The 13,347-nt window shown below is 25.0% G+C and overlaps 1 long non-coding RNA gene across 3 annotated transcripts in view; it reads right to left on the minus strand.

Annotated features, from left to right (window-relative positions):
* Positions 1-12,506, minus strand: part of LOC107451974 (uncharacterized) — a 107,250-nt gene extending 94,744 nt beyond the window's left edge. For 2 of the 3 annotated variants that reach the window (XR_011637175.1, XR_011637178.1), the window contains exons 1-4: positions 12,442-12,506; positions 8,871-8,988; positions 8,313-8,387; positions 6,816-6,878 (exon numbers count right to left, since the gene is read on the minus strand). This is a non-coding gene — a long non-coding RNA (uncharacterized lncRNA). The remainder of the gene's footprint in view (positions 1-6,815; positions 6,879-8,312; positions 8,388-8,870; positions 8,989-12,441) is intronic. The other variant, XR_011637193.1, reaches the window with a different exon arrangement.
* Between the last annotated feature and the right edge of the window lie 841 nt (positions 12,507-13,347).

The raw sequence follows: 13,347 nt of genomic DNA on the forward strand, positions 1-13,347 counted from the left end.
GTTGTGCTATATATATATATATATATATATACATATGAAATTAAAAACAAATTGAATTTTAAAAAAATATGTTTTCTTTGCTATTTACTAATGTGCTAATACTTTTTAACTATAAGAATAAATACATGTAGTATTATTATTTATTCTTCGTTAAAATTTAGTTTTAATGTTTACTCTCATTTTAATTCATACTTTGAGTATCATTAAAATACAATTAGTACTTTTTTTAATCAAATATTGATCTTTTAAATAATACATCAAAGTAAAATTTTCAAATACATATAATCATTTTGATCTAATTCTGATCTGTACAGTGGCCTTAGTATCAAGAATGAAACTAAATAGAAACGAAGAATAAATAGGAAGAAAAAATAAATAGAAAAATAATAATAACCGAAAAAGTTTGAATAAAAAAATACTTTTTCTCCACATTTAACTATACGATTTAAATACATGTAGTATCAATATTTACTCTTCATTAAAATTTTGTTTTAATGTTAACTACCATTTTAATTCATAATTTAAGTATCTTAAAAACAAAATTATTGCCATTTTTGATTAAATATTGAGCAAGTTTTAATGTCAATAAACTGATTTAGCTTTTTAATATTACATTCAAGTAAGACTTTCAAATAAATATCAATTTGATCTAAGTCTGGTCAGCGACCTTAGCATCAAGAAGGAAACTATAGAAACTAAGAAACTAAGAATAAATAGGGGAAAAAAGTTAATAAAAAAAATAATGAAATATAGAATTGTGAATCTAATCCACAGTTTCATGGTTCTGAATAAATCTATGACTCAATGAAAAGATGTGCCCATGTAGATAAAAAAAATAATGAAAGGTAAATAATAAGCTATCCCAAATAAAATCAGACTTAATTTTTCATATATTTCCATTGAAATTTCCAAGAGAGAAAAAATTAACTGAAAAATATTATTTGAATACAAAAATTAAAATGAAATTTACATATATTTATTTAAATAGTAGAACAGATAATTTTTTATTTAATAATTTTAGCACAGATCTATGGAGAACAATAAATCTTTTCCTTGCTTTATTCATAGATCTAATGACCAGGATCCATCTTTATGAAGAAGTTAAAGGTAATTAGCCATGTGAAAACATAACAATACCGAGCCTAACCCTTACATAAAACTTATAAAATGCTTCTACTAAAAAAAGACGTAAAAAATAATTAGGAGAACGAATTTTAAAAAGAAAAAAGACACTATAGATAAAAGACCTGGAAAATAGATAGAGATTCAAAGTCATAGAGCTACTCTTGATAAAATGTATAGGGTCAAAGAATAAAATTAGAAAGAAATAAACAAAACAAAGGTAACCTATTTTTCATATTCTATCAAATACCTCAACCATAACTTACTAAACATCAGAAACACTAGAAAGATTAAAGTGATGAGGAAACAGGCCATGTAGCCAAATCTTTCAACAAAAAATAAGCACTATGTACAGTAACAAAATAATGCAATATATTTTTTAAATACTTTAAATGATCATGATAAAATAACCAGTTTCTGACAAAGAACTCTTTCTTCTTTTTAATTATATTTCAGTTTGATTTCAGGGGTGAAAAAGGAAGATTGAAATTAAGAATATCTGGCAAAGAGTTGCACATGAGAGCCCAAGAATCTCACCGAACCCAAGCTCAGTAAACGCACATATGGACCTGCAAGTATTTCAACAAACGTGTAAAATGATTGACTTTTATACACTACTGAAACACATAACGCCGAAATGCATTCCATTTGAATGAATTGTGAAAACGTTGAAAAGATCAATGTGAAAACCACTCTTTTGCGTATCAAGTGATGAAAATCAACAAGGCAAAGAAAAAAATTTCATTTTCAAAAGGAAAATTAAGCACTATCAGAAGTATANACCCAATAAAAAATCCTCTTTAAAGGCTTTTAAAAATTTAAAAAGCGTAAATTGAAAATAAGTACTTCTTAAGAAAACTACACACCATGGGGAAAATAATTATTCATTCATAAAAAACACTTAAATTAACCTGAAACAAATATAAAACAGTTAAGGAATGAATTATTGTTATTTATTACTTAATACAGATACAAACTATAAAAATAAGATGCTACACACGGCTTCTCTTTTAGGTTTTTTACTTATAAGTAATAAAACATTAAACAAATAAGAATATCGGTCAATAAAAATAATCAATCCTCTAAATTTTTATAAAATAAAGAAGCAACCAGTTAAAAACACTTTGCTAAAATAAAAATTACCTTTCATTACGTTTGAATTCACAATTATTTTATGACTCACAGGTAAGAAGCTTTTCATATGTATCATTCCATGCAGTTTGCACTTTTGAATTATTCCCCGAAAATAAATAAGTTTTAAAATCATATAATGTTATGCTTAAGAACAAATAATACATTTAATAATAAGTAAAATAAAGCTAGAATACTTTTTTAAATTAAAAACTACTCAAACATTATTTCAGAAAAAAGAAAAAATATGATGAAATGTTTCCAAATTAACTCAAAATAAATTAAATTTAAAAAGTTAAAAGATCATATTTTACTTAAAATAGTTGATCCAAGGTTATATAAAAAATAGAACACAATTTTAAAAACAGGAGGATTTTATATCATATGTACTAAATNATTAAATTTATAAAGTTAAAAGATTATATTTTAGTTAAAATAGTTGATCCAAGGTTATATAAAAAATAGAACACAATTTTAAAAACAGGAGGATTTTATGTTATATGTACTTAATTTTGAACTATACAAAGACAATTTTATAGAACTCAACTGATGTGGTGCAGTTACAAAAGAAGCTACTTGCAATGATGATTTCACTCGTATAAAATATCATGCAATATTTTTTAAAACTTTATCTGTGTTTCAAATTGTTTTTCTAAGAATAACTGTAAAGCAAAAATGACAAAATATAAACCAATTTTGGAAAATAGCTGTTTAATATATGTGTGTATATATACATATATATATTAAGAGCTATTCTTAAAAATTAGTTCACATTTAGTAATTTTCGCTCAAAGTTCAAAATGTGGAGAAAACATGGAAAAAATTACAGAATATTGAAAAAAGAAAATTATTTTTAAAAAATTAGAAAAAAATGAATACAAATCTGGGGGTAAAAAAACAAAGTATAGAATCTTTTCACATGACTATATCCGCTATTTCTTTAGTGCTCCTCATACTATTGTATTGATGTATTTTGCATGGACTATATTGATACAATATTAGAAAGCACTCCTTTTCGCGGATATAATCGCGTGAGCTGATGAAGAGATTATATCTTTTCTCCCCCGCACTTTTATTAATTTCTTTTAAATATTTTTTTCTTCATTCTGTAATTTTTTCCATGTTTTCTCTACATTTTGAACTTATTTTATGAGTTGTATGTACTTGCAGATTAGGCTCAGTAAATAAAACTTACTGATTTTCTTAATTTCCCTTGTTTTTCTCCTTTTTCTTTTTATTTATTGTGCTATATATATGTGTGCGTGTGTGTGTGTAACTTTACAATATAACAAAACTTTATTAACTGGAGCACCCAAACTTAATTAACAAAAAGATTATTTAGATTGATAATTCTTAGTCACTTCAGTCTTAAGTAATAATCTTCAAATTTTTCTTCATTCTTGAAAGTTTTCCTTTCAGACAGAAATAAATTTAAAGAATTACCAATCTAACAAAACACACCCTGAAGCATTTCTTTAAGAAAGCAGTTAACTACAAAAAAATTTACTTATCAGTTTAAAACATTCTTCAGACATTATTTACAGTGGTAATTCTCAATCTTTTTAATAAAAAAAGATTTAAATAATTATTTCCAAAAAATTTATATGTACACTTGAAGGGAAAACAAAACCATAAATTGGGCAGAAAATAATTTTGAATTAAAAAGAATATAGCCTCAATTTGTTTCAACAATCCCCCAGTACAACAAAATATTTTGAAATAACTCAACATTGTTTTATGAATATCTAAGAAATGATGGCATTGCACTTTTAGGAAAAGCAACAAAGAAATGATATTCAGAAAATGTCCAGGTAAGGAATAATTTGAAAAATTGTAAAAATATCAAATTCAACAAATCAAAAGGTTTTAAACGTGGTAACATTATAATAAAAAAAGTAATAAGTTCATAGATCTTCTATTAATTTTTTTAATACTACTTCATATAAAATTGATAAATTAACTAACATGTTGTAAAATTTTGAACTAACTACGTTTTGTTATAAAATAATTTATTACCTCTTTAGAAATATGGACCCCTATTTTTTCAATAACATCAACAAACACTTCAGTCTTCAGGTTCTACAAAGGAAAAATTAAGCTAAATTTATCTTTTTGGTGCAAGGAAAAAAAACTAAATAAATAAACAAGAAATGCTTTCAAATAACTGTGTGATACAGTGTGCACTTTCTTCGATACTTAAAATTGTTTCATATCCACTGATTTCGGTCTTCTTTAATGTTTACATGAAAAATGATTAATTTTTACATGAAATTAGTTGTATTTTATTTTGATCAGTTAAAACATTAAAATTTTCTAGTTATTTTTTCTTAACTATAAAATAACTTTTCTATTTGCTAAAAAAAATTATGAATGCCAAAACTGTTTCAAGAATTCATGAGTTTATTAAAAAAAGAAGGAAATTTAAGTTATTAGAAAAATAAAATGCTAGGAATATTATAGTGAACTAATATTACCTGTATTATAATTTTAGAGCTTTCTGCACTTGTTTTCAACTAAAGTGGAATAATCTTTAAAAAGACGTTCACAGAACAATAACTCATTTTCAAATAGTTTACGTACTTGAATTTTTTATTATTCAGTAATTACACATCCTACAGTTTTGTTGGGTAAAACTCTTTTACAAGGTCTTTCTAATGAAATTTTTGTAAATGAATTTTAATCCATAATTCAGAAAGCGAGTTTGATTCAAGTTTTAATCTGTCATATATATTGCATGATATAGACTGAAGCAGTGCAATAACACCTTACAAATTTGTCAACAGATAATTTAGTAAAAATATCTATCTATAAAAGTGCGTTTCTTACAAATCTAAAAGACTGAAAAATATAGTTTACTGCAGATAATATGAGTTTAAAGTTTTAATAAAGTGCAAAAACAAATTTATAAAACAAACTGAAATAGATTCTTATTTTACTATATTACTTTTTCTTACTTTATTATGCCTGGTATAAACAAATAAAACAAATTATTCAAAAACTAGAAAACGATTAATTTGAAATTTTAACTAAATACTTTTCCATTTTCAAAATCTTATTTATTCACTGTAAACAAATATAACAAATCTAAAACAAAAGTTACAGAGCTTAAATTTTTAATGGGCCCAAGAAAGAAAGTAACAGCTGAAAAATGTTTCAGCTGAAAAATGCAACAGCTGAAAAGAAATGAAAAACTATGCTTTTATAAATTGAGCCACCGTTTCACGAAGAATGGGTAGGAATTGGCTTGGTAGTAATTGGTGTTTTTGAAAATCAGAGTTATGTTTAAAACACTTATTGTTGTTGTAGGCCATTAGGGTATGATTGCATTTGTTTTCTAGTGGCACAATCTATAACCAAGAATTTGACTTCTGCCACACCCAGACCCCGTTTTCACGAACACGAGTCCCGCCCACTGCTAACCAGAATATCCCTTTAAAACACTTGCTTTTCACATTAAACAAAACACTTATTTTAAGCATGTTTCTTTAAACATTATTCTTTGTTAAGTTCAGAAATTGACATAGAAAATTCTAAGTCAGAGAAGCACCTATATCTTAGTACAAAAACCATAAGTTTAAAACAAATTATTTGCTTACAGCAACTGAACCTAAATTGGCAATTATTTTAGCTCATTAAAAAGATATTGATAAAAAAGTGTTTCCAGCAAAGTCTCATGCAGTTTAACGCTCACTTGCAGAATTAAAAACAAAAATTTCCAACAAGGTTTTTTTTGTAGAAAGAAAAATACGACTATTTTTGGGGTTGCTAAAGCAGCAAAACTTGAAACAATATTCAAAGATTTTACAAAATAATACATCTTTATGTTTTTAAAGTAAATGTGCTTTAAAATAATTATTTTTTACTTTGTAAATAAAAAACAATTTTAATGCCTACATGAAAAAAAGAAATCTGCGCGAATGTTCCTTGCATTAAAAAAAGTATTTGCAGAAAGAAAAATAAGACTATTCTTTTTTAATGCAATGTATTTGTAGAAGGAAAAAAATTGTAGAAAAAAAATAAGACAATTGGTGGGTTGCTAAAGCAACAAAATTTGTAACAATATTCAAAGCTCTTATGAAATAAAATATTTCATGTTTCTAAAGTAAAAGTGCTTTAAAGCAAGTTTCTTTCACATTGAAAATAAAAAACAATTTTAACACATACATACAAAAAAAATATAACTATTCTTACTATATTTCTTTCTACAAAGTATTTGTAATAAAAAAGGACTTTTAGGGGATTGTTAAAGCAACGATATTCAAAGTTCTTACAAAATAATAAATTTTTATATTACTAAAACAAATGGGCTTTAAAATAAACTTCTTTCACAATATAAATAAAAAAAATTTTAATGTATACTTGAAAGAATAAAATATGCACGAATATTCCTTGCAGTAAAAAAATGTTTCATGCAAAACATTTATTATTACAATCATTTCATTTCATAGAATGCGAAACATATTAATTTTTTTTAATGTTAATTCATATAAAATGGATAAACTAACTAAGACATGTTGTACAATTTTAAACTAACTATGTTTTGTAATCGAATAATTTATTACCTCTTTAGAAATATGGACCACTATTTTCTCAATAACATCAACAAACACTTCATTCTTCAAGTTCTATAAATGAAAAATTCAGCTAAATTTAACTTTTTGGTGCAAAGACAAAAAACCAAATAAATAAACAAGAAATGCTTTTAAATAACTCTGTGATACAACATGCACTTTCTTCGATACTTTAAACTGTTTAATATCCACTAGTTTCTCTAATTTTTGCATGAAATTAGTTGTATTTTATTTGTATCGGTTAAAACATTAAAATTTTCTATTTAAGTTTTTAACAATAAAATAGCATTTCCTTTTGCTGAAAATAAATTATAAATGCCATAACTGTTTTAAGAGTTCATGATTTATTAAAAAAAAGAAAGAAATTTAAGTTATTAGAAAAACAAAATGCAAGGAATATTACAGTGAACTAATATTACTTGCATTATAATTTTAGAGCTTTCTGAATTTGTTTTCAACTAAAGTGGAATAATCTTTAAAAAAAAGTTCACAGAACAATAACCCATTTTCAAATAGTTTACTTATTTGAATTTTTTATTATTCAATAACTACACATGCTACAGTTTTGTTGGGTAAAATTTTTTTACAAAGTCTTTGTAATAAAATATTTGTAAAGGAATTTGAATTCATAATTCAAAAAGCGATTTTGATTCTAGTTTTAATCTGTCATATATATTGCATGATATAGACTGAAGCAGTGCAATAACACCTTACAAATTTGTCAACAGATAATTGTGTAAAAATATCTATCAATAAAAGTGCGTTTTTTACAAATCTAAAAGATAAGACTGAATATAATTTACTGCAGAATTTAAAGTTTTAATAAAATGTAAAAACAAATTTATAAAGCAAACTGAAATAGATTCTTATTTTACTATTATTTTTTCTTATTTTATTGTGCCTGGTATAAACAAATAAAACAAATTATTCAGAAACTAGAAAACGATGAATTTGAAGATTTTAACGAAATACTTTTCAATACTCAAAATCTTATTTACTTACTGTAAACAAATATAACAAATCTAAAACAAAAGTTACAATACTAAAAGTTTTAATGAGTCAAAGAAAGAAAGTAACAGCTGAAAAATGTTTGACTTAATGATTAGATTTTTAGTACTAACATAAAATGTTAATAACTTTAGAATTATTAACATTATTAACGATCTAAATTATTCTTAGAAATTTGTATAGACGATATTTAAACAGAAAATTCAGTCATGAAAACGTCTTTAAATAATCTTTCTATGTTAGCACTCAAGGAGGACATCTCTTAAATTTGATCTCAATAGAAAGCAGTTGAATGTTTGGTTCTTTAATGTTAATTTTACTTTTTGCGTATGCCCTTTTTGAACTTGATGCACTGTACTTAATAAGTAGTTTTGCATAAAAAATCACGCCTTAACTGATGTTTCTTTCTTTAAAGATTGCATAAATTATATTTACATAATAAAGAATCTAATATAAAAATATACCTAAAACAAAAAATACCACCAGCTCAGATCTAGATTTTACTAATGGTCTTCCTGCATCCAGATTAGGAAGAAATTTTTTTTCCAGTCCAAACTAAAAAAAAGAAAGAATAAATTTGAATATGAATTTTTATTTCTTTCATTTACCAAACTATGATAACTTAACATGGTAATAAACTGAGTACCTTTATAATTTTATGTTTTACAATTCATTCTTAGCAAATTATCAATTTCAATAATGTAAAAACTTCCAAACTTAGCACTTGATCTTGAACTATTGCTTAAATTGCTTTGAATTTAATTTATACTGCCATTACTAACTTACTTCTCACCTTAAATTAATCTAAAACAAATGTTAATGTTAGGGAATTAATTATTGTTATTTATAACTTGATACATATACGAACAATGAAAATAAGATATTCCACATTTATTTTTTTAAAAATTTGTCACTTATAAGTAATAAAACAGTAAATAAATAAGAATATCAGTCAATAAAAATAATCAATCTTCCAAAAATTTTTAAAAAAATTTAAAAAAAATTCAAGTAAAAAAATTTTGCTAAAATAAAAATTACCTTTCATTACGTCATCTTGTTTTAAATTATCTTCTGAATTCACAATTATTTTATAACTCATAGGTAAGAAGCTTTTCATGAGTATCATTCCATGCAGTTGGCACTTATGAATTATTCCCTGAAAGTCATAAGTTTCAAAATGGTTAGAAATTCATCAAGCCGTCCTTAAAAAAACGAATCACATTTAAGAATAAGTAAAATAAATCAAAATTACTTTTTTTTTAAATTAAAAACTACTACAAACATTATTTCCAAAAAAATGAAAAGTTTCCAAATTAACTCAAAATAAATTGCATTTATAAAGTTAAGAGATGATATCTTACTTAAAATAGTTGATCCAAGGTCAGAAAAAAAATTTCTACAGAAGCAGCACACAATTTTTTTTTTTAGAAAGAAAGAAAATTTTCATATTAAATTAACTAACTTTTGAACTTTACAAAGACAATTTTATAGAACTCAACTGATATGGCGCAGATACTGAAGAAGCTACTTCAAAAATATCCTTTTTAGTCTTATAAAATGTCATGCAATATTGTTTTAGACTTTATCTGTCTTTCAAACTATTTTCCTAAGAAGAAATAATTCTTAAGCAAAAATTACAAAATATAAACCATTTTTTAAAAAAAGCTGTTTAATATTTTATACAGCTACTATTTAACGAACTTCCACTTTGCGAATTTTTCTATTTTGCAATTCTTTTCAAGGAACCAAGAACATTTTGGAAATTTCTTCGTAAAATAACTTTCAAATAGCGAAGTAAAATTTCTAATTAACGTATTTTTCGTTGAGATGCACTTTCCCTATTTCCCAAAATATTTCAAACTTGTGGATGCATGTTATGGGGGAAATGACTTTATATTGATTTTCGAAGCCACTTTTAGTGAAAGCAGTTAAAATCCCTTTCCTTTTTTGCTTGTATTTCAAACGAAAAACTCAGACAAAATGAATAGATTTTAAGTGTAGCAAATAAACTTAAAGACGCATGTGGAAATGTATGTTTAAAATTACTTTTATAATAAATGCAGCTATAATTTTTTACATAAATTTAGTTTTTTTAGTTGAAAATGTATGTAATGATAGTGTAACACTGAATAATGTTTTGCTCTATTCTTGGTTTCCATACAGATTTCTTTTAGGGTTAAGATTTATAAAATAAGAAGTAAATACTAGTTTACAAGATAAAGGTGTGTCAATTGCGACTTTTAATTATGTCTAGGGTTTATGAATTTAAAACCTGCTTTGTGTTGTTTAAGTATTTAAAAAGGTGTTTTCTTTTTAACGAATTTTCCATATATCGAATTTATTACCGGGATTTAGTGCCATCCCTAAATAATGGTCGACTGTATATATATAACTTAACAAAATATGCAATATATCAAAACTTTATTAATTAGAGCACCCAAAGAATTGACAAAGAGCTGCTAGCCATTTAGATTGATAATTCTTTGTCACTTTAGTCTTAAGCAATAATCTTCAAATTTTTCTTTATACTTGAAAGTTTTCTGCTTAGAGAGAAATAAATTTAAAGAAATACTGATCTTACAGAGCAAAACATTATTCCTGACATCCATTACATCCTGAAAAATGTTTTTAAGGAAAATAGTGAACTACAAAAAAAAATTTACTTATCAGTGCAAAATGTTATTTCAGACGGTATTTACAGTGGTAATTCTCAATCTTTTTAATAAAAAAATATTTGAATAGTTATTTTCCACAAAGAAAACTACATGGAATGGAAAAACAAAACAATAAATTGAACAAAAAATAATTTTGAATTAAAAAGAAAATAGCCTCAAATTGTTTGAGCTATTTCTCTCTTTACAACAAAACATTTTGAAATTACTAACATTGCTTTATGAATATCTAAAAAAATGATGGAATTGCACTTTCAGGAAAAGCGATGAAGAAATGGCATTCAGAAAATTTCTAGGTAAGGAATAATTTGTGCAAAAATACCAAATTCAACAAATCAAAACGTTTTGAATTTGGTCGCTTTCCAATAAAGGAAGCAATAAGTTCCAAGGTCTCCTAATAAAATTTTAAAAACTATACAGCCATAAACAGCACTTAAGTATAAATTTAGATACATAATGTTAAAACAATTATGCAAGGATTATGTAGTTAAAAAATAAACTATGCTTCTAAAAATTTTCAATTTGGTACTCACAAGCATTTTCTCGACTAACTTAAATCTAATCTAAATCTCTAAATCTTTGAACAAAAAAAAAAAGAAATATGTTCTCTAGTTAGCACGTATTTTTTATCATGAACTGATATATCAATCCATAAACTATTAAACAATTACTTTTTTTAAAATTAAAAATCATAAGTAATTTAATCCATAATTTTTGTAATTTAAAATTTAAGTTGCTTGAAAGTCTATGCACATAGCATGTAATTCAAAATAAATGTCATTCTTAAAATTAGCCACAAGTATCGTAAAAGGAAGAAAAAAATTCAATATGAAATTATATATAATTATATAAAAAATAATAGTTATTATTATAACTACATATTTACAAAAACTTTATATTTTCATCAAGAATTTTTTATATTTCATAACCATCGTTGAATAGCCGACCCAGTTTTTGGGTTTATGACTACTAGCGTTCAACTCCGTAGCCGCTGGTAGAATTCGAATCAATCAGTCAACACTAGGACCGAGCCTAGCTCACCTCATCGAGAGGCGAGCGCTCTATCCCCTAAGCCGAGCCTAGCTCACCTCATCGAGAGGCGAGCGCTCTATCCTCTAAGCCGCCATTTCTTAAAGAATTGGTAGGAATTGGCTTGGTGATAATTGGTGTTTTTAAAATTCAGAGTTATGTTTAAAACACTTATTGTTGCTGTAGGCCATTAGGGTGTGATTGCATTTGTTTTCCAGTGGCACTGTCAATGACAAAGAATTTGACTTCTGCCACACCCAGACCCAGTTTTCACGAACACGAGTCCTGCACACTGATAACCAGACTATCCCTTTAAGATACTTGCTTTTTACATTAAACAAAACACTTACTTTAAGCATGTTTTTTAAAACATTCTCTGTTAATGTCCAAAATTTAACATAGAAAATTCTAAGTCAGAGAATCAACTGGCAATAAATTGGCAATTTAATTAGCTTATCAAAAAGATATTGATAAAAAAAGTGTTTTTAGCAAAGCCACGTGCAGTTTAACACTCGCTTGCAGAATTTTAAAAAAAATTCCAACAAGGTTTTCTTGTAGAAAGAAAAATAAGACTATTTTTGGGGTTGCTAAAGCAACAAAATTTTTAACAATATTCAAAGCTGTTACGAAATAATAAATTTTTATGTTCCTAAACTAATTGGGCTTTAAAATAAAATTTTCTACACTCTTAATAAGGGAACAATTTTAATACATACATAAAAAAATAAAATATGTATAAATATTCCTTGCATTAAAAAAATGTTTCATGCAAAACATTTTTTATACCATCATTTCATTACATAGAATGGGGAACATATAAATTTTTTTATGTTAATTAATATAAAATGGAAAAATTAGCTAAGACATTTTTAAACCTAACTATGTTTTGCAATCGAATAATTTATTACCTCTTTGGAAAGATGGAAAATTATTTTTTCAATAACATCAACAAACACTTTATTCTTCAAGTTCTACAAATGAAAAATTCAGATAATTTTAACTTATTGGTGTAAGGAAAAAAACTAAATAAATAAACAAGAAATGCTTTTAAATAACTCTGTGATACAGTATGCACTTTCCTCGATACTTCATTTTGCTGAATATCCACTAGTTTCTGCCTTCCTTAATTTTTACTTAAAAAATGATTAATTTTTACATGAAATTAGTTGTTTTTTATTTGGAACAGTTAACACATTAAAATGTTTTAGTCAAACTCCATTTAACAATAATATAACTTTTCCACTTGCTAAAAATAATAATAATAATAATAAATGCTAAAACTATTTTAAGAGTTCAAGTAACAGATGAGTTTATTAAAAAAAAAAGGGTAAGTTAAGCATTGTTACAATAAAAACAAAACACAAGGAATATTATAGTGAACTAATATTACCTAAAATTATAATTTCAGAGCTTTTTGAATTTTTTTTTAACTAAAGAGGAATAATCTTTAAAAAGAAGTTATCAGAACAATAAATCGATTTCAAAGAGTAACGCACTTGAATTTTTTATTATTCAATAATTACACATCCTACCGCTTTGTAGGGAAAAAAAAGTTAATAACGCGTAGCTATAAAATTTTGGTAAAGCAATTTTAATCCACAATCCAAAAAGCAATTTTAATTAAATTTTTAATTTGTCATATGTATTGCATAATTTAGAGTAAAACATTGCAATAAAACCTTAAAAATTTGTGACTAGAAAATTTTAAAAAAAATGTGTAACAATATCTTTCAGTTAGTGTTCCACAAATTTAAAAAATAAGAAAGAAAAATATAGTTTACTGCGGAAAATAAGAACTCAAAACTTTTAATAAA

The sequence above is a fragment of the Parasteatoda tepidariorum genome, chromosome 1, assembly GCF_043381705.1.
Source record: "Parasteatoda tepidariorum isolate YZ-2023 chromosome 1, CAS_Ptep_4.0, whole genome shotgun sequence".
Classification (NCBI taxonomy): domain Eukaryota; kingdom Metazoa; phylum Arthropoda; class Arachnida; order Araneae; family Theridiidae; genus Parasteatoda; species Parasteatoda tepidariorum.